Raw genomic sequence first — 23,965 nt, forward strand, 5'->3', positions numbered from 1 at the left:
CATCACACTCACCTTCCTCTCTTCATTAAGAAATCCAATCTTGTAGGAAATAATAAGCAATGAGCTTTAATTTTTGGTATTATCTTTTAAAAAGACTTTCTAAAAGTTTCCTTTTAAAAGTATTTTAGACTTGATCCCCCAAATAATTATACTTAGGTCATAAAACTAAAATGTCTAATACATAGAATTCTTTTAGAAAGTCTTTTACAAGATAATAAAAATGTAAAGCTCACTGTGCATTTCTTTATAAAAAATGGAAACTAGACATGATAAAAATGATCTAATTTCTTTGAAATCAACTTTTTAATGACTTTTTAAATGACAAAATAGATTTATTTCAGAGCATATTTATGCTTCCTAATGGCAAAGCTGTAAGATAAAGTCCCACAAGAATGAATTCTGGAAAGCTCAATAATTATACTTTTAGTTTGTAAGTGCTAACTATACAACTGTATGTTATAGCTTTAAAAATCATGTTACACTTTACTGAAATGAATCTGATTTAATGCAGTCATTTCCCCAGTGTGCCCTGGACAAAGCTCAGAGAAACATGTGACCTTACCAAAGGAACACAGCTAGAAGTTGAAGGTAGATCCAGGCCTGGAACACAAGCCTCCTGATTCAGTGCTCTTGCACAGTCATCATGATGCTCCCCATCCCCCCACCCCTGCACCCAACCTAGCGTGTGTCTTACACCCTCCTCTCAGTGCTGAGACTGCACCTCCCTGGCCTAGCCTCTCTGATGCAGTCCTTCACATCCCACCTGGCTTCTCTCAGCTCATCCTTCTCTGATCATTCTTCCCTTGCCCTCTGCTACTAAGGCCATGCTAACATGTGTCTGACCTCTTTCTCCAACAAAAAGTCACATTCCCTTCCTTCAACTCCAGAGCTAGATACTCTGTCTACCAAGGTAGCAGTTAATTTGCCTAATAAATGTGTCTGTCTAACCCTAAGGAAAGAAGACTACAGTAGCTCTCCCCACTCCTTGGTGACATATGCCCTGCTTCTAGAGACAGAGAAGAGATTACAACATTGAGGCACCCCCCAGGTGTCTTAAGTCTCCCTTAATTCTATGCCCATGGCCAGTTATGACCACTAACCATAGATCATGCCAATCCCAACAACCCACTGCCTACCCAGGATGACCTCTACCTTTGAGAATAAGTGTTTCATCACAAAAGGATTCTGGCCTTCGGCTGGACTGAGATGAATGTAACAATATGGTTGGCAGCTTACAGACAAAATGGAAAATAATACTTTCTATACAGTGAGCACGCGTTATAGGCCAGACACTACTACTGATTAATTAATTGGCTGAATTAATTAATAAATTCAGAATATATTCAAGGACTTCCCTGGTGGCACAGTGGTTAAGAATCTGCCTGCCAATGCAGGGAACACAGGTTTGATCCCTGGCCCGGGATGATCCCACATGCTGTGGAGCAACTAAGCCTGTGCATCATAACTACTGAGCCCACAAGCCACAACTACTGAGCCCGCGCACCACAACTACTGAAACCTGCGCGCCCTAGAGCTATGTGCCACAACTACTGAGCCCATGCACGGCAACCACTGAAGCTTGTGTGCTCTAGGGCCCATGTGCCGCAACAACTGAGCCCACATGCTGCAACTACTGAAGCCCACTTGCCTACAGCCTGTGCTCCACAATAAGAGAAGCCACCACAATAAGAAGCCCACACATGGCAAAGAAGAGTAGCCCCCACTCGCTGCAACTAGAGAAAGCCCACCTGCGCGCAGCAATGAAGACCCAATGCAGCCAAAAATAGAATAGAATAGAATAGAATAGAAGATAAAATATTAATATATATGTATGTATATATATATATATATATATATATATATATATATATTCAAGAGTAACTGACTGCATGCTGGCACATTTTGAGGTCTGGAGATGAGAGAGCATGTGGTTTCAAGAGGTTCAATAAGATCAGAATATGGAGTTCCAGAAAGGACCAGAAAGATATAAGGCTCAAGAGGCAAGTCAAAGGGCAAGTAACAAAGGCGTCTTGGTGCCACGTGAAGGATTTTTGACATTGATCTTTTAGACAGAAAGGATGAGAACGTCAGTAAGGTATCAGGATTGAAGATACAGATTTAGTAGCTTTCAGTGCATCCATAATCCTCACCAAAGAATCTAGAAAAGTCAGCATTAGCATTCCTACTTGACACTGAAAGCCCATAGTGAACATCTATTGATTTTATCTGCCAGAACCCCTTCCCTCTTCATCTAGTAACAGCCTCCTCCTTCTTTCGGGAAACTGCTCCTCCCCACCCCAGGTATGTGGTTCAAGTAGAGTCAGTGTAGAGCCTTGTGCCCTCCAAGACCAGTCACCCAAGGTGGGTCATTACAGTAGCTTACATTTCTGGCCACTGTCTTAGGGTGACATGACCAGAAGAGGGAAACTTTTACCTAGGTTTCTCTAAATTGTAACTGGGGTAAAGGGCCCCTTCCTCTCATAGCAAAATGGCACACATGTCAGTACCTTAATTACTGGCATATAGCACAGAGAGGCAGAACTGCAGTGGGAGGGAATCAAACAGGGGTCCATGAGAAGCAAAGAGAGGACCTCCAATCACAGTAAGACCTTGGTTCCCGTTGTCCTCTGTTACACATCTGCCTTTCCAATTATATCAATAGTGAATCCCTCCCAGGTTCCAAGCTAGTTCTGACTAATATGGAAATTGAGACTTAGGTAGTTAAACAACTTGACCAAGGCAGGTGGTAGGCAGAACTTGGAATCAGACCCAGGATATTCTGGCCACTGCACCATGCTGTAGAGTACAGCGTTCTAAGGTGATGCCCACTTTCTGGTTAGAGGAGAATCTCAGACTTTGTGGTTAAGTGAATAAAAAATTTAAAATGAGTCAAGCACCAGGTTCAAAATCAGACAAGCTCAATTACTGCAACATTAGGCAAGTCAATTAATCTCTTTGAGCTCCATTATAAAATGAAATAGATGTCTGTGCTGCTCAATTCATAGGTGTTTGGTTAAGGGGGCTAATACACGTGAGAGCATTTTGAAAACAATAAAGAACCTATTCCAAGGTAAGTACTGCCAATCTCTACCAGCGATAGAAATGTGTATTAAACCCATTCTCTCTCTTGTTGCTTAAACTCACAATCATAGGAGTGGGAAACAGAAATCCAGAATGTTATCTCATCCATGCTAATTTCCATCTGAATAAACAGTCACTTCTGTGTTATTGTTGTTACCAAACATTTATTGAAAGCCAGACAGGGTCTGGGTGCCCTGGAAAATACAAAATCTAGAGAAGTCTCTGGGAAAGTCAGGAAGCCCAGAGGAATGGTTGGCATGGTACTTGGGAACAAGAAATCAAGGTGTGGTCCCCAAGTCCCCTTCAGAATTAACATGGCAGTCTGTCCACAATCTGAGCCTGTTCTGCACTGCCTTTTCCATTCCTCTCTCTCATGGGGCATTTTGAAGACTGGTAAGATAATTCAATGTGCATGTCTTGGGTCAGAGCATGATGTTCTGTAATTAGGCTTGGCTCTGTTTATTGCAGACACCACTTCATTTTGAAAACAGAACGCTGTCTTTTCCTCTGGGGTATTTTTTATATCATAAGGATGTCACTGTTTTTTCTTTGCTGCACAGGTGTACCATGCTTAGACAATAGGAGATTCTTTGTCCTGGAAATGTACATATAAATTACATTTCATCATAATCAAATTATATCCAAAATGTAATAGGATCCCTGTAGAGCTCATATAGGAGGTGGTTGTGTGTACAGGAAAGAGTGAAGGGTAGGAGTCAGAAAATCAAGATTCAAGCATTAGTTCAACCATTTCCTACGTGTGTGATTCTCAGAATTCATTTAATGTCTCTGCCTGAGAGTTTTTACATCTGTAAAATGAGGATAAAATGAATCATTTACCTACACTATGGATTTTCATGAGTGCCCAGTGAAATGTTTTTAAGAAAGGTAAAGAAAGATTGAAGCCCTACACCTGAAACTAACACAACATTGTAAATCAACTATACTCCAATAAAATTTAAAAATAAAATAAAACAACAGGCTTTTACAAAAAAGAAAAGAAAAGAAAGATTGAAGCCATGTCCTTTAGGATTTCAATCCCTATTCATAAAAATCCAGTTACAAGAATTGGAAACAATGAGGAAGGGAATGCAATGGATACGAAAATGAAACCATCTCAAGATATAAGCCATATTGTTGCCCATAGTATTTCTTGATTAAACAAAAAGAAAATATAACTGCTTCAGCCACTGTTTACTATCCTGTGCACTGGAAATCACAAGCAGTCCTACACCCAGGCGGCACTCACTTATTCTTACAACAAAGGCCATCAACAACCTATGAAAAAATAACTCATTCTTATTATCAGAGGTCACAGTTGCAAAAATCATTTGCATATCTTAAGTCATTCATTTACCTGAGGAGTCTTTTATTTCATATATATATATGAAATAAAAGTTTATATATAAACTTTTATTTATATAAACATATATGTAAACTTATATACATATGGAAACAGTTTATATGTGTATATATATATATATATATATACACATATAAACTGTTTCAAGACAGTTCTCAGAATGTGGTTCCTGAGACACCAACATCAGAACCTACCCCAAGGTTACATTTTGAAAATGTAGAATCCTGAATCCCAGCCCAGATCCGGTGAATTAGAAACTGGATAATTTGCATTTTAACAAACATACACACACACACACACACACACACAAAATGAACCCACTCCTACACTGTAATTCTGAAGTTTGAGAGAGTTTTTCAAGTTTCCAGGAATAAGAAAAATTATATCTTTAGAAAAAGCTGGCTCAGTAGAAATGCCTTCAAACTTCTGGGTTTTTTTTTTTTATGATAAACATAATAAACAATTCTAGTGAGTCCTGGAAATTCATCATGCCATAAACAGTTAACTAAGACTGTATTAAACCTACTTAAAATAACCAGTTCCTGCAATTACAATGTTATATAATTATATATGTGCTCTGTGAAGTGTAATACAAATGTTATATAATTATATATGTGCTCTGTGAAGTGTAATTCAAATGTTATATATTATGTGTCTAATTATCTGCTGGTTTTAGTTTTAATATTTGGATTATTCATAACATCTGATTTTTCCTAAAATGGGGCAAAACTGTAGTCAAGGCAAGGGCATGATGAACTGGGATCCCTCCTTCTGGGGGGTGGGGAGGGCAGGAACTACACGACTGTAGGAACCAAGCATCTACCAATTAGGCTCTCACTCGGCGTGGTGACAGTCGAGAACTACAAAGGGTCTGAGATTTTACCCTGCTTGTGTGCTAACCAGTTAGCCTGCCAGTTTCATGGGTGCTGCAAGAAGATACAAGATTCCTGGATCAGAGAAAAGGACTTTAGCACTCAAGCCACAGCAGCAGCAGGAGCTTCATATGTGTATCAATTTCCCTCACCACCCCCCCCCCGGGTCCCACAGTGGCACAGGGGTGGGGGGATGCCCAGGTGGACGCTGTACATACCATGGGTTTGCATCACAGCTGAGGGACCCCAGGTTTAGGAGACCCAAATCTCATAATGGTTGCAAGCAAACCTGCCCAACCTTTGCTCCAGGAGGAGACATTATACTGGACAAAAGCAAACCTCTGCTCTGAAGGGAGACACTATTTCTATTTTCCAAGACTGTTCACTATAAAACACCCTTGAAAACATAATCTGGAACAAAAGGCTGTCAGTGCCTCTTTCACTAGATGTGCAAGAGACCCATGCAAAATTGTCTCACAACAGTGACTTCCCAGGTTCTGGAAAAGACCTGGAGTCAGGTAATAACATCAACCCGTTTGCACCAAAGATTTAGTGAGAGAAAAACCCCAACTCCACTCCCTCCTTCAAGAAAACATAAGCAGAGCACACAGCCAGGTACACAGTAGGCGTTCAGCAAATGCTAATTCCCTTCCCCAGTCTCCCTACTTATTTCCTTCCACATGATCTTGGTGTTTTTTTCTTTGACATATCGTCTTATATTCCCTGTTTTCAACTTTATAAAAAATATTGAAGCTGAAAGTATGAGCCACAAAGGAGTTTGTACCAGATGGCCCTACCTATAATTTTCCGAAAGATCTAAAAAACTTTTTTGGATGTTTTGTCCTGGAGTTTGACTTTGTTTTTCTGTGCATGTGTGATACACTAGATGGTGCTAATGGCCTGATCTGAGCTGGGACAGTTTTTCCAGTGAGGAAAAAGGCTAACTAACCTCTCACTTTGAATAACTGTTTTTATATGTGTAAATCCAAAGGAGTAAGTCTCAATTATTAACAACTGTACTTCTTGAAAATATAAAGGGAAAATAATTCTTTAGGTTAAGAATGACCATGGGCCTTTACTTCTTGAAAATATAAAGAGAAAATAATGCTTTAGGTTTAGAATGATCGTGGGCCTTTTCCTTCCCAAAATTATTTGTAATTACCTACTTTGCCAAGGACAGAATTCAGCTATAATTCTGCAGAAACTGTCATATAATTTTTAACTTCAAAAAAGGCTGAGCCTGAGTGAAATCTTCTAAATTACAAAGTCACCAGTCCCAGAGGAGTGACAATATGGAGAAATGCTTTGTAGAGCAAGGCAGAATTTTCATTCCAGATCCAGGCATGTTTAGGCAAGAATTTAAGACTACAGCCAGCTGCAGGGGAAGAAAATTCCTCTGATAGTCCAGATCAACAAACAACTAAATCACTAAACTAAAAGGCTCCTTTACCAATCTGTCTAATATGGTCAGAAACTTTAAGAAAAAAGAAAGTCTGATCTGAGTTGATTGTTCAAAGACTAGCAGCTCACCAACTAGCGTGTAATCCAGTGCCAATATGGAACATAAAGGAAGATTTGTGTGAATCATACTTCCTCTGAACTGGATTAAAGGAGAAAATAGCTCTAATTTGTAAATGTTAGAACATCTCTCACCCTTAAATAATTTGCTTATTTGTACAACTAAACACACACACCATCTTTTACTGTCTTTGTCCTTTGTGGATGCTGGCACCACGTCATGCAGCATCCTTTTAATACCATACTGATGTGTCCCTACAAAGTAAGGTCAAAATAATAACTGTTCCAAATCTTAGCCCCACCTCTGCCTGATGGAATTTCCACACCAGGTCTTTAGATCTCCATTATATAACTCATGAAACTCTCTTCATGAATGACTACACCAGGAAGTTTGGTGCCTGGAGGAATATTTTTTTCATGAACTAGATTATATTTAAGTAAAGACATCCGCTTCACCTCATAACTGGCAAAGGTCTCATTATTACAAATAAGAGGAGAAATTAAGAAATAAATAAGCAGAAAAGAAATACAGAGGGAGATAATTGATTGGGAACGTATTAGTTCTTGAGTGGGTAGTGGATTCATTGTCCATTATACTATAAAAAGCATAAATAGACAAATTAAAGAGCCATTTATGAAACAATGACAGTATTTTATAAACCAAGCACTATGATGAATTCAATTCTATTCAAATAAATAAATAAAATCAAAGGCAGCATAACTTCTTCCACATCAGTGTGACTGCGTCTTGCCCTTTGCCCTACCAGATCTTCAGCTCAGTCTTGGATAATAACCTGGGCAAAAATATTTCAGAATCAGGACATCTGGTTCTACCCAGAGCAAGAGGACAGGTGCCTCCTTCCCGAGGAATGAAGTGTGTCTGGGTCAGAAGAAACAACAGAGTTGTCCTGGGAGAACATAGAAGCCCATTAAGCAAGGGCACTAAGGAGATCAAGAAATCCTTTTTTTTTTTTTAACATCTTTATTGGAGTATAATTGCTTTACAATGGTGTGTTAGTTTCTGCTTTATAACAAAGTGAATCAGCTATACATATACACATGTTCCCATATCTCTTCCCTCCTGCGTCTCCCTCCCTCCCACCCTCCCTATCCCACTCCTCTAGGCAATCAAAAACCACCTAGCTGATCTCCCTGTGCTATGCAGCTGCTTCCCACTAGCTATCCATTTTACGCTTGGTAGTGTATATATGTCCATGCCACTCTCTCACTTTGTCCCAGCTTACTCTTCTCCCTCCCTGTGTCCTCGAGTCCATTCTCCAGTAGGTCTGCGTCTTTATTCCTGTCCTGCCCCTAGGTTCTTCATGATCTTTTTTTTTTTTAGATTCCATATATATGTGTTAGCATACAGTATTTGTTTTTCTCTATCTGACTTACTTCACTGTGTATGACAGACTCTAGGTCCATCCACCTCACTACAAATAACTCAATTTTGTTTCTTTTTATGGCTGAGTAATATTCCATTGTATATCTGTGCCACATCTTCTTTATCCATTCATCTGTCGATGGACACTTAGGTTGCTTCCATGTCCTGGCTATTGTAAATAGAGCTGCAATGAACATTGTGGTGCATGACTCTTTTTGAATTATGGTTTTCTCAGGGTATATGCCCAGTATTGGGATTGCTGGGTCATATGGTAGTTCTATTTTTAGTTTTTTAAGGAACCTCCATACTGCTCTCCATAGTGGCTGTATCAATTCACATTCCCACCAACAGTGCAAGAGGGTTCCCTTTTCTCCACACCCTCTCCAGCATTTATTGTTTATAGATTTTTTGATGATGGCCATTCTGACCTGTGTGAGGTGATATCTCACTGTAGTTTTGATTTGCATTTCTCTAATGATTAATGATGTTGAGCATTCTTTCATGTGTTTGTTGGCAATCTGTATATCTTCTTTGGAGAAATGTCTATTTAGGTCTTCCACCCATTTTTGGATTGGGTTGTTTGTTTTTTTGATATTGAGCTGCATGAGCTGCTTGTAAATTTTGGAGATTAATCTTTTGTCAGTTGCTTCATTTGCAAATATTTTCTCCCATTCTGAGGGTTGCCTTTTCGTATTGTTTATGGTTTCCTTTGTTGTGCAAAAGCTTTTAAGTTTCATTAGGTCCCATTTGTTTATTTTTCTTTTTATTTCCACTTCTCTAGGAAGTGGGTCAAAAGGGATTTTGTTGTGATTTATGTCAAAGAGTGTTCTGCCTATGTTTTCCTCTAAGAGTTTTATAGCGTCTGGCCTTACATTTAGGTCTTTAATCCATTTTGAGTTTATTTTTGTGTATGGTGTCAGGGAGTGCTCTAATGTCATTCTTTTACATGTAGCTGTCCAGTTTTCCCAGCATCACTTATTAAAGAGGCTGTTGTTTCTCCATTGTATATTCTTACCTCCTTTATCAAAAATAAGGTGACCATATATGTGTGGGTTTGTCTCTGGGCTTTCTATGCAATAAGATATTCTTGACACACTTTCGTGGACCATCAAATTTACTCAAAGATCTGGAGGTATAAGACATGACACTTCTATTTTTTAAAAATAGAGTGTGAAAATCAGTATGAATTTTTAAGATAAAATATGAAAATCAAAGACAACTCACACTTGCCGCTGGACATTTGAAGACATACTCTCAGACCCCAAGAGATGCAGGCTCACTCCTTCTCTTTGGTGGAAAAGAATGTGCAACATACTGCCTGATGCATGGTTACACACACACACACACACACACACACACAAAGAATTTGCTTCTCCTCCCGCAAAAAAAAAACTATAGATTTAAACCCAAAAATTCTACTTTTAGGAACTTACCTTAATAAATAATTAAATAACTGTGCAAATATATGTGAGTGCAGCTGTTCACCTAGGATTGCTTTTATAATAATGAAAACTATTGAACATTCTAAATGTCTCGCCTTAGGAGACTGGTAAAATAAATTATGGAATAAACATACAAAGAAATTTTACTTAAAATAACAGTGTGACCCTAAATTTATTGACGTTAAAAGATGTCCAGAATATACTAAATGAGCTCATTAAAAAATAGTGTGAACAAGAGGATCTCAATTTGTTAAAAAATAGGGACCTCACTGGCGGTCCAGTGGTTAAGACTCTGTGCTTCCACTGCAGGGGGCACAGGTTCGATCCCTGGTCGGGGAACTAAGATCTAGCATGCCACGCGGTGTGGCCAAAAAAAAAAAAAAAAGTATATGTATGTGAATGACCATGTGTTTATATTCAGGAAAAAGTCTGGAATGACATGTAACAAAATAATAATTATTTCTGGGGCTTCCCTGGTGGCGCAGTGGTTGAGAGTCCGCCTGCCGAAGCAGGGTACAAGGGTTCATGCCCCGGTCCAAGAAGATCCCACATACTGTGGAGCGGCTGGGCCCGTGAGCCATGGCCACTGAGCCTGCGCGTCCGGAACCTGTGCTCCGCAACGGGAGAGGCCACAATAGTGAGAGGCCTGCGTACCGCAAAATATATATATATATAATAATAATTATTATTATTATTATTATTATATATTATTTCTGGGACGTAAAATTATAAGATTTTTTTCTTTATTGTACTTTTCTGTAAATTCTTAATTTTTCAAAATGAGCATATGGCAGTTTTAAAGTATTGCTTATTAAAGATATTCATATAACACAAAAAAGTATAAAGAAAAAAGTGAAATAATCATCCCCAAATCCACAAATAACAATTTTTTTCATTAGGTGACCATTATCCTATGTATGTCTATATGCATAAATACACATAGACATGTAAATTAGATAGATAAATGATAGGTATGGAAGCAGATCAATTAGAATTTATTAAAATAGAATCACAGTATACATGTTAACATTTTCATAAAGAAGCATTAAATATAACCACCACTGATTTTAAAAGAAGAAAAAGAAATGGAAGTGCACTAAAAAAATTGCTGAACTTCAGCTAAATGTTTTTTATCACGGTAAAATCTATTATTTCCCCAAATATCTAAGGTTATGAAAAAATTATAAAATACAAACAGCTTAAATTATTAAATGATGATTAAACTATATGTTTAATATAGACAGTATAAACTGACTCCTTCCTAACCAAGAAAAGAAAATTAGTAAGTTTCACTTCCCACAGCTTCATTTTAATTAGTTATTATTTGTATACTCTCAGGGTTTATAATATTTACATTAGCTTAGACAGCTATAATTCCTCCAGTTGTTAAATCTTAGATTGATATATAAATGGATCTGACAATCACTGCCTGTTCTTTCACGTTGTCTTTTCCATTCCTGAGTTCTATATTTTTAATTTATTCTTTGATTATCAGTATTTCATCAGTCTTTTTTTTTTTCAGAGAGGCTTCATATGTTCTGGATTCACTGAGTTCTTGAATGTTTAGGAATAACTTCCTGTTACCTTTATACATGAATGGCAATTTGGCTGGGTATTACATTCTTGGATTGTGTTCTCTTCCTGCCATTGTCTTCTGACATTAAATCTTACTATATGGAATATATATATTCTATATATACTCTGTGTATATTACATATTTTTATATTATATTTATGAATACATAATATTCAAATAATATTTTCTGGGTTATTTGTTGGGTTTTCTACTTTAGGGATTCCAATTATCTTTCTGCTATATCAGTTTTGTCTCCTCTATATTATCTTCTGTCTAATGATTTTAATGTATTTTTTGCTTTGATTCTATTAAGCCTTTCCTTCACATCAATAACTCAGTTTTAAGCCATGTCAAAGCTGTCCATTACTCTACCAGATAAATCAGCTCTATATAGTGTTTGTCCTCTCTTTTTTTAGCTCTGTGACCTTTCTTTTCATTTTATTCTTCTGTTTGAAAGTTTATTATATGTATGTCATGTTCTTATCAAATCCTTCTATATGCAAAACACTCATGGAAAATTTTTTCCTGTTCCCTCTAATTATATATTTTCTGGACTAGGTTATTCCTCAGTCTTGTTATCCTATATATCTTACTTATAATTTATTGATTTATTTGCTATGTTATGCTTACCTAGCTGCCACGTTGTCTCTTTTCATGTTAATTAACATCAGAACTTCTGTTCATATCTTCTGTTTGTGTTAATGTGGATGAATTTTCTTTACTCTCTTTGCATCTTATCAAGAACTTGCTTCATTAGTTCTTAAGATGTCCGTTTTGTATTTTAGCATCTCTAAAACCTGAGGACATCTTACAGTTTAATTGGCAGCATTTTCTTTTCATTATTTTGTTTTCTCCTTCTGGGCTACAGTGTAAGAACATCTATTACAATCCTCTACTTTCCTCAAACTTCCAACTTCAAACCACTTTTCATACTCAGTCGATGACCACTTATCCTATTTCATAAAGATAATAAAACCCATCAGATGGGAAATTCCTCAACTTTCCATCACAGAGCTCAAAACTTCAGAATTCTTCCCTCCAGTTTCTCTTGTCTAAGGCCAACCCTTCCTCTATGTTCTGAATCCCAATTCCTCCAGGCTTCTTTGGGATCTCAACCTTCACCCATCTCCTATCACTCACAATTCTTCAAACTCTTCTTCTACTAGCTCCTTCCCATCAAGACTAGGCCATCCTTTAAAAACAAATAAATAACCTCCTTCAGCGTCACATTCGTTTTTCTCCTTCAAAGCCAAATCACTTAAAGATCTGCCTAGACTCACAATCTCCATTTGCTCAACTCTGACTCATTCCTTAACCACTTCAATTTGTTTGTGACTCTATTGTTCCAGTAAAAACTGCTCTCAGCAGGCCACCGACAACTTCCTTGTTGCTAAACACAACAAACTTCAGTCTGACTTGCGCTCTCAGCAGTATCTGTGGCCGCTGATCATTCCTTCCTCTCAACACTTTTCCCTTAGCTTCCATTATGACACACCCTTCCAGTTTTCCTTCTTCCTCTGATTACGTCTTCTCAATACCTTTTGTAGCATCCTCTTCCTCTGCCTGTCCCTTAAGGTGTCTGTTCTACAAGGATCATGCTTGGAATTTTTTTTCACTCTACATCCTCTCAAGTATATGAATCTATGTGCTTCAATGGTTCCTATTACATCTATAAACTTCTAAATTTATACTCCTATTACCAAATGTCTTTCCTATATATCTAATTATTTGTTGACTATCTCAGTTTGTAATTTCCACAACCAACTCAGACTTGTCAGGTTCAAAAGTGAATTAATAGTCTTCCATTCCAAACCTGCTCTTCCTCTTCAATCTCAGCTTCTCTAAATGTCACCAACCAGTTGTTCAAGTCAGATTCTTGGGAAGCATCTTTAACTCTGTGTTTTTGTTCTCTCACAGCTAATCACCAGGCCAACTGATTTTACCTCTTAACAAAGTTCTCTAAGCTACTGTCTATCACCACTGCCATTGCCTATTTCAAGTTACTATTCTCTGTTTCCACTGTTTCTACAATAGTCTCCAACTGTCTTTCCAGAGTGATTTTCCTAAAATTCTGATCACACTACATCCTGTTCCCTACAAAATCTTTCAATAACTGGATATTGCCATTGGGATAACCTCCAAACACCTAAACCTAGCATAAATGATCCTTCATGATTATGGTCTCTCCATACTTCTCCAAACTCATATTGTGTTCCTCACATTATATGCCCCAGTCAAGTCGAACTATTTACAGTTTACTAAAAATAGGCTCCCTTTCAGCTGTGCATGTTATTCTGTCTACTTCCATCACTCTTGCCACTCCCCTTTGGTCTGGCTAAATCCTAATCAACTTTCCATTCTCAAGTCCCTTCTTCTAGGAAACCTTCCTGCATTCCCAGTTTCAAGTTAGATATCCCCTTCCTAAATACTCTCATAGCATTCTGAACTTCCCTTAACACATTTTACTATAAAAGAATTGCCCGTTTACTTCTCTAAAGCTGATCTGTAAGCACCATGAGAGCAAGTATTAAACTGGTGTAAAAAGGTAGGTATTGGTCCTAAATTTTCCTTATATCATCTCTTATTATTAACATGGTTGAAGTAGGCTGTGTATATTATAAAATAAACTGGAACACTGAGAAAAAACTAGTAAAATCAGGTAGTACCCAATCTGGATCATTTATGTTCCAAATGTTGGTTTTCATTCACCAGTGTTTTTTCCACCTGAAATCTTCAGATATAACCCTCCACATAGGTGAAGATTCATCCTAAATAATTCCAACACCACTAGTTGGATTGAACAATTCAGTGGAGTAAAATCCAGTCATTTGGGGTTGTTTAATAAAACAACTGATTGAACTGATCACTTTTCAGGGAATGTGTGTTAACTTAACATGAATGTGACACTGTTATCACGTCAGGTCAAGTGCAGAAAGAATTCATTCCCTGTAAGGAGTGAGCAATTTTCACCCACCAGGATAGATGATTATTATAAAAACTTTCCCCCTTATAGTCTACCATCAGGTAATTTGAGCCATGGTGCTAAATTAATATCTGTATTAATATATAATATTCAGCCCAGAATGGTACCTTGTGAAGCAGGGCTCTTTTCTGTCTTGTTCAGTATTGTTTGTTCAGTGCCTACACTGTAAGCATTCAGAAAATATTTGTTGAATGGGTTAATGAAAAGATTATCATCAGCTACCTATCTAACTAGACAAAACATTTTGTCATAAAAAATCTGACCAGTCGTATTTCATGTCTCAAGCTCTCCCAACATAAAGACTCCTAGGTAGGTATAGACTGAAAAAGTACGGTTGGCCTCAGTACTGATTTGGGCTCAAGACAGCAGTTTCCAAACTTTAGCATGCATCAGAATCACCTGCAGGACTGGTTAAAATACAGACTGCTGGGCCGCAGCCCTAGAGTTTTTGTTTAGTAAAACTGGGTAAGGCCTGAGAATCTGCATTTTGAACAAGTTTCAAGGTGAAGCTGATGCTGCTGGTACAGACCACATTTTGAGAACCACAAATAAAGAGAACCAGACTATTTGGTAAAAATAGCCTTTTATTTTGTTGACTGATATATTTTCTGCAAAAATCATGTTTACAAGCAATGGGTTTCTTGCAGTGTAACACAATCTTATCAGTTCTCTGGAATTCACATAGTCTCTGTTATCCTGTATGGTATCCAACAGTAAATCTTTCTAGCTCAATTAGTAGCTGTCAATTTAGTGGCAAGAAGAAATTCTGCAAGCATGTCATTCTTCTTGATACTACAAGACTATCCAAACATTCCCAATTTTAATTTGCTTTGCTGGGCATTATTTCTTAGACTAGGTTTAACTGCCCTCCACATTATAAGACACTATCTAGATAACTTGTGTCAGTAAAAGCACTAACAAACTATAATCTCTTCATCAAACTGAGGTATGGCAGGTGCTTTAATAGTAAATACCTCCAAATGGTAACAAGCCATATGGACAAAATTTTGGCTCACTGGTAAAAATTACATTTACAGTAATATTGTTAAAGTTTCTAGCTTCATCTTTGAAGCCTTGCCAGTGGGACATACCTCTTTGTTAACGATTTTGCAGGTGCCTCATAAAGGCTAAATAATACTCATCTTTTAGCAAAAGCATAACCTTTTGCAGGTTTTAGAAGTGTGAATCCATTAATACTTTTTCACAAAAGAAGCGTTAAACAGAGGGTAGGATCTTTAGCTGCTCTAGTAGAAAGTTTAATGAGTAATTAAAGAACAAAAGCCTAGTAGACTTGCTAGCCCACATCTTGCTCTGAAAGGTTCTGCTTTCTTTAGAAGCTTTATGTACCTCAATAGACGAGTAAAATCGAGAGTTGAACATTTGTTTATTCAACAGAAGCTCCAAAATTGTTCATGTTGGAGGTGGGAGGAGAGGTGGAGAGAATGCCTGAAGGAAGGAAATCACTCTGCTTTTCTCCTCAAAATATCACCTGTAGGGGCCACAGCTCTGCATTAGCCATGCCAACAACTGCTCGGAAGAGTCTTCCACTCCCACCCAGAGCAAGTGCTAAGCAAGAAATGATACATCAAATGCTGCCAAGGTTGAGTACCTAAAGACTGGTTTGAGTTGCACATCCAGCAAGGAAGCAGGTTTGGGGGAAGTGCAAGCAGCTGAGGATAGCACAGGAAGGCTTTTTGACAGCCCCTAGTTGGGGATTTTCTCAAAAAGATTTGCAGGATGCCAAGTTAATCTTGAGGCTTCTTGCCTCACCTCCTTTTATGTCCCTCCCTGAGAATTCTTGTATAAACTTGTCCTCAGGATGTCTTTCTGCCTCCTATAAACTCCCACCTCTGGGCAGCCTTGGCACCTCTGCCTTACCCTGAGGCCCTTGAATTACTTGCCCATTTCCACATTTCTATGCTTTAAAACCTTTCTTCGAGGCAGGAATGCAAGATACACCACATTCTCCTTTCTAAGTCAGGCAGAGAAGGCGGTCATTTTCAGGCCACGTAGCCTTTCACTCAGGCTATAGACTCTTTGTCCCAGAAGACTTTCCTCCCCTCTGGAAATGAGAAAATGAACTACCTTGACAATTAATTACCTAGTAAGGACTAAGTGAGGGATTCAATCTTTTGAAGAACCAGCTCCCAGACCATTTTGATTCAGAACAAAACCCTGAACTGAATCCAGAGAGAAAAGTGGCCAGCACCCCATGCTGCAGGTCGCACCCCTCCAGGTGCTACTGGCAACCAATATCCCTCAATCTGCTTGGAATGCTGTGACAAAATACCACAGACTGGGTGGCTTCAACAACATAAATTTATTTCTCTTTTTTTTTGTAAAACGGAAAGGCTGAGAATTTTCCAAACCTTCAAGTTCCAGTTCTGGAATTGTTTAACAATTTCTTCTCCAATTCATCTCTCTCCTCACATTTTGCTCTAAGTAGTTAGGAGGAACCAAGCCACTCTCTCAACACTTTGCTTAGAAATCTCTTCAGCTAAATATCCAGGTTCATTGCTTGCAAGTTCTACCTTCCAATGCTAGAATATGAACACAATTCAACCAAGTTCTTTGCCTCTTTATAAAAAGGACTGCCTTTTCTCCAGTTTCCAATAACATGTTACTCATTTCCATCTGACACCTCAGTAGAATGGCCTTTAATGTCCTTATTTCTACCAACATTAAGTTCATGATTAGTTATGTATTCTCTAAAGAGATGGAAGCTTTCTCTCTAGCTCTCCTTTCTCTCTGAGCTCTCACCAGAATTTTCCTTACTGTCCATATTCTTCGACACACCTCAAAACTCTTCCAGTCTCTACCCCTTATACATTTCCAAAGGCACTTCCACAGGTTTAGGTATTTATTGCAGAGCACTCCACTTCTTCCTCCAAGCCCCACCTCTTATCTCTAGCCCCACCTCTCCCTCCAAGCAAAGTCCCATAACCTACATTGAGATTTCACACTTTTCTTTGTTTCTCTTTCCACAGCCCCCAAATAACCAAAGTTTCTCATTTACTACATGAAATCACACTTGTCCTTCTTTTATCCAACCTAAATAAGATTCTGCCTTTATCTTTACACTTTAGCTTGAATTTTTGCTCAAGTTGGCCTCATAGTTTCCCTCTATCTTTCTCTTTATTAATTCTTCATCTCTTTTTCAGGATCCTTTTTCTTGCTTGCCTCTTAAATATCCGTATTCCTTAGGTGTCTTTCTTTGGCTCTTATATCTTTTCACTCTAGAGATTAATGGTTCTTCCCTTTGGGGAGTTAAAAATAAGACAAAAGCTAAGGAAGTCTCTTCAAAACATATATTTATTAAATATTTTTAAGAGCCTATTATGTACTGGGCATTGTCCTAGTTGCTGAGGATATAAGAAGAGAACAAAACACATAAGATCCCTGTTCTCATGGGGAATGCAGACAATAAGTAAATAAGTTTAAATATGTATATGATTTCAAATAGTCATAATTGCCATGAAGAAAAACAAAGCAGGGTAGGGAGAGTCATGGAGAAGAAAGACCTCTCTGAGACAGAAATTTGACCACATGTTATTTAAAACCATGACTCTGGATGAGATCACCTAGGGAGGACAGCAAATAGAGACCAGAAAGCTGAGGATTCAGCTCTGGGGTATTTCACCCTTTCAATTTCAGTAAGAATAGAAAGACCCCGTAAAGCAGACTCAGAAGGAAGCAGTTGGTAAGAAAAGAAAAGGAAAAAAAAAAAAAGAAAATATGAGGCTCTGGAAGCTAAAAACTACAAAAAAAGTGTTTCAAGAAAGAGGGAGTAATCAACTGTGTCTCATGCTGCCGAGAGGATGACTAAGATGAAGATTAAAAATGGTTTATTGAATTTGGCAAGAAAGAAATTTTTGCCAATCATGAGATCGGTTTAAGTGGAATCAGAGAACAAGAGCCTGACTGGAGTGTGTTCCAGAAAATATGGGAGGTGACAGAGTGATTATAGACAACTCTTTCCAAGAGAATTGTTATAAAAAAAAAAAAAAAGCAGAGAAATGGGAGGAGGGAGTGGTGGGACAGGAACGTGGGGTCACAAGAGACCTTTTTCAGATGGGACATATTACAGCATGGGGATGAGTATGATGCATAAAGAGTAGAAAATTGATGATGCAAAAGAGAAAGGGGATAATTGCAGAAGCAGAGTCCTTGAAAACAAGAGAAGGGACAAGATTCAGTGCACAATTCTAGTTAGATAGGGGCTGGAACAGTTTACCTGTTGCAACAGGAATAAAAGTAGAGTATACCGATGCAGAGTAACTGGTAGGTTGGATGTTGAGAAGGTAAAGTAGTTCTCTTACAATTGCTCTTATTTTCTCAGTTAATTAGATGCAAAGTCATCAGCTGAGTATGAGGAGAAAAGAAAGGTTGTAAGAGGTTTGAGAAATAAGATTGCTGCTCTGCCACGGAAGGATCACTTAAAATAGGTGGTCATAGATTTAAAGTGGGACCGATCAGCACAATTGGGTTTTCCTTCAGCTCCATTCAGCTGAACTTCAGATTAAAAGAACTTCTGCTCTACACCCTCTCTCTGAGTGACTTCATCCAAATTCATGACTTAGCTAACATTTATATCTCGTGACTCCCAAATCTGTGTCTTCGGCCCAAACCTCTTTTTGGAACTCCAAACTCCTAATATCTACTAGACTTTTCAACTTCAAATCTCCCACATACCTCTTAAATTCAACACATCCAAAACTAAAATAGTATGTTTAAAACTACTCCTATAGTCCTTGACTCTGCTAATGACCCACCATCCATCTAATGCCTAAAGGAAGAAGCGAAAGTCTTCCTTATACACTCCAGTCAAAGAATCTTGTGGCTCCTACCTTCTTCACATCACGCATATCTGTTCCATCTAATTTCACTGCCATTTGCCTAAATTCAGTCCTTTGTCACTTTTCACCTGAGTTCCCGCAACAGTCTCCTGTCTCTTTGATGCCGGTCTATCCCCCACTTAACCTATCTTCTGCACAGCTTCCAGTCTTCTCTCTGGAAATGCAAATCTCATTACCTCACTCACCTACTTAAACTATTTCAAAATTCTCTTTAGCTCAAAAAGTAAAATTCACTTCAAAGTGTGATGCTGACTGTCCTTTAGCCTAATATCCTACCAATTTGCCTCATGGTCTTTTCTTCCAGCCATTCCAAATTACTTTCAATTTGTACGTTGCATCACACTTATGTACCTTCAAACATATCCCTATTTTGAAAAATCTTCTCTTCACCTGCTATTACTGCTAGCTCCTAGACCTTCCTCTAAATTCCATCCTGATATTTACTGCAGGCAAATTTCTTATGTACTCCCAAAGCACTGTGAGTATACTATACTCACTTACCATGCTGACCTCACTTGACCCTACATCCCCTCCAGCTACTTCCTCATTTTTCTGCTTTCCTTTGTATCAAACCCCCTCAAAAAATCATCAATACTTACTGTCACCCCTTCCTCTCCTCCCTTCATCTCTGGAACACATTTAAATTGGTCTTTTCATCTTGACTCTTGTAGCAAATAACTCTTTACAAAATCATAAATGTCTTTGACATGGCTATAAACAATGGTCAGTCCTTAGTCTTCACCTCAGTGACCCATCATAGTTGCAGCATCTGATATAATTAACTACTCCTTCTTTCTTGGAAGACTTTCTTCTCTTGGCTTCCAGGAACCACTTTTTCTTGGTTCTCCTCCTATCTCACTGGCAGCTATTACTCCATCTCCTTTGCTTCTCCTGATCATCTTAATCTCTAAAACTTGGAGTGTTCTTTTTTATCTATTCCCATTCTAGGTGATGTCATCACTATCATAGTTTTAGATACCCCCTAGAAGGATAACAGTGCCCAAATACGTATCCTAACCTAAACCTCTACCCTGAACTCTTGAATACCCAACTTAACACATGCATTTGAATGTCTAATAGGCAGCTTACTAAACTTCTTCAGCAATCCTTCCCTTTTTAGCAAAAAGCAATTTCATTCTTCCAGTTGCTCAAGCCAAAAGCCTTGGAGTTATCCTTGACTCCTCTCTTTCTCCCACGCTTCACATTTACACCACCAGTAAATCTTGTAAGACCTGCCTTCAAAATATATCCACAATCCAACCTACCATGTCTATTCATCACCCTGCTCAGCCCATTCTCTCTCACCTGGGTTATGTAACAGCCTCCCAACTGGTCTCCCAGCTTCTACCCTTGTCTCCCTTCATACAACAGCCAGAGTGATTCTCTGAAAACGAGTTGTTTCATGTCTCTTCTCTGCCCAGAATTCCCAAATTATTATCATGTTGGAGGGCATAATGGTTTACAAGACCCTACATAATTTAGCCCTCCTACTAACTCCCTAAACTCATCTCCAACAACTCTCCCCAACACTCTGCTACAACTACACTGGCCAAACATGGTGCTGCCTCAGGCTCTTTACACCTGATGCTTCCTCTGCCTACTGTGTTCTTCCCTGAGGATAGCCACATGCTCACTCCCTCACTTCCTTCATATCTCTGCCATCCTCTCAGAAGCCTTGTCTGATTAATTTCCAATTATACTTATCACTATCTCTTACCTTGTTTGTTGACTGGTTTATCTTCTGTCTTACTCCATTATAATGTAGCTCTATTAGAACAAGTACCTTATTTTATTCACTGCTGTATCCCCTGCACTTGTATAGTGCCAAGCACTCAATAGATGTTCCACAGTAAATCAACTAGATTTAAATACCTACTTATGTGTCTCCCCTCAACTAGAATCTATACTCTTTTATTTCTAATCTTTTTTTTGAATTTTATTTTTTTATACAGCAGGTTCTTATTAGCTATCTATTTTATATTAGTGTATATATGTCAATCCCAATCTCCCAATTCATCCCACCACCACCAAACCCCCCCACCTGCTTTCTCCCTTTGGCGTCCATACGTTTGTTCTCTACATCTGTGTCCCTATTTCTGCCCTGCAAACCGGTTCATCTGTACCATTTTTCTAGATTCCACATATATGCTTTAATATAGGATACTTGTTTCCCTTTCTGACTTACTTCACTCTGTATGACATTCTCTAGTCCATCCATGTCTCTACAAACAACCCAATTTCGTTCCTTTTTATGGCTGAGTAATATTCCATTGTATATATGTACCACATATTCTTTAACCATTTGTCAGTCAAGGGGCATTTAGGTTGCTTCCATAACCTAGCTATTGTAAATAGCGCTGCAATGAACATTGGGGTGCATATTTTTTTTTGAATTATGGTTTTCTCTGGGTATGTGCCCAATAGTGGGATTGCTGGGTAATGTGGTAATTCTGTTTTTGATTTTCTAAGGAACCTCCATAGTATTCTCCATAGTGGCTGTATCAACTTACATTCCCACCAACAGTGCAAGAGGGTTCTGTTTCCTCCACACCCTCTCCAACATTTGTTGTTTGTAGATTTTCTGATGGCCATTATCACTGGTGTGAGGTGATACCTCATTGTAATTTTGATTTGCATTTCTCTAATAATTGTGATGTTGAGCAGCTTTTCATGTGCCTGGTGGCCATCTGTACGTCTTCTTTGGAGAAATGTCTACTTAGGTCTTCTGCCCATTTTTTGATTGGGTTGTTTTTTTTTTAATATTGAGATGCATGAGCTGTTTATATATTTTGGAGATTAATCCTTTGTCCGTTGATTCATTTGGAAATATTTTCTCCCATTCTGAGGGTTGTCTTTTCATCTTGTTTATAGTGTTCTTTGCTGTGCAAAAGCTTTTAGGTTTCATTAGGTCCCATCTGTTTACTTCTGTTTTTATTTCCATTACTCTAGGAGGTGGGTCAAAAAGATCTTGCTGTGATTTATGTCAAAGAGTGTTCTTCCTATGTTTTCCTCTAAGAGTTTTATAGTGTCCAGTCTTACATTTAGGTCTTTAATCCATTTTACATGTAGCTGTCCAGTTTTCCCAGCACCATTTATTAAAGAGACGGTCTTTTCTCCACTTTATATCCTTGCCCCTTTCATCATAGATTAGTTGACCACAGGTGTGTGGGTTTATCTCTGGGCTTTCTATCCTGTTCCATTGATCTATATTTCTGTTTTTGTGCCAGTACCATATTGTCTTGATTACTGTAGCTTTGTAGTATAGTCTGAAGTCAGGGCATCTGATTCCTTCAGAATTTTTCCAGATTCCTCCAAACTTTTTCCCTCAAGATTGCTTTGGCTATTTGTAGTCTCTTGTGTCTCCATACAAATTTTAAGATTTTTTGTTCTAATTCTGTAAAAAATGCCATTAGTAATTTGATAGGGATTGCATTGAATCTGTAGATTGCTTTGGGTAGTATAGTCATTTTCACAATATTGATTCGTCCAATGCAAGAACATGGTATATCTCTCTATCTGTTTGTGTCATCTTTGATTTCTTTCATCAGTGTCTTATCGTTTTCTGAGTACAGGTCTTTTACTTCCTTAGGTAGGTTTATTCCTAGGTATTTTATTCTTTTGCTGCAATGATGAATGGGAGTGTTTCCTTAATTTCTCTTTCAGATTTTTCATCATTAGTGTATAGGATTGCAAGAGATTTCTTTACATTGATTTTGTATCCTGCAACTTTACCAAATTCATTGATTAGCTCTAGTAGTTTTCTGGTGGCATCTTTAGGATTCTCTATGTATAGTATCATGTCATCTGCAAACAGTGACAGTTTTACTTCTTCTTTTCCAATTTGGATTCCTCATTTCTTTTCCTCCTCTGATTGCCGTGGCTAGGACTTCCAAAACTATGTTGAATAATAGTGGCGAGAGTGGACATCCTTGTCTTGTTCCTGATCTTAGAGGAAATGCTTTCAATTTTTCACCATTGAGAGTGATGTTTGCAGTGGGTTTGTTGTATACGGCCTTTATTATGTTGAGGTAGGTTCCCTCTATGCCCACTTTCTGGAGAGTTTTTATCATAAATGGGTGTTGAATTTTGTTAAAAGCTTTTTCTGAATCTATTGAGATGATCATATGGTTTTTTATTCTTCAAGTTGTTAATATGGTGTATCACATTGATTGATTTATGTATATTGAAGAATCCTTGCATCCATGGGGTAAATGCCACTTGATCATGGTGTATGATCCTTTTAATGTGCTGTTGGATTCTGTTTGCTAGTATTTTGTTGAGGATTTTTGCATTTATATTCATCAGTGATATTGGTCTATAATTTTCTTTCTTTTGTGATATCTTTGTCTGGTTCTGGTATCAGGGTGATGGTGACCTCATAGAGTAAGTTTGGGAGTGTTCCTTCCTCTGCAATTTTTTGGAAGAGTTTGAGAAGGATGAGTGTTAGCTCTTTTCTAAATGTTTGATAGAATTCGCCTGTGAAGCCATCTGCACCTGGACTTCTGTTTGTTGGAAGATTTTTAATCACAGTTTCAATTTCATTACTTGTGATTGGTCTGTTCATGTTTTCTATTTCTTCCTGGTTCAGTCTTGGAAAGTTATACCTTTCTAAGAATTTGTCCATTTCTTCCAGGTTGTCCATTTTATTGGCGTAGAGTTGCTTGTGATAGTCCTAGTCATATGTTGCTCATCATAGTCTCTTATGATGCTTTATATTTCTGTGGTGTCTGCTGTAACTTCTCCTTTTTCATTTCTAATTTTATTGATTTGAGTCCTCTCCCTCTTTCTTGATGAGTCTGGCTAAAAGTTTATCAATTTTGTTTATCTTCTCAAAGAACCAGCTTTTAGTTTTATTGATCTTTGCTATTGTTTTCTTTGTTTCTATTTCATT

Source organism: Mesoplodon mirus, assembly GCF_964341445.2.
Source record: "Mesoplodon mirus genome assembly, chromosome: 13".
Taxonomy (NCBI): Eukaryota; Metazoa; Chordata; class Mammalia; order Artiodactyla; family Ziphiidae; genus Mesoplodon; species Mesoplodon mirus.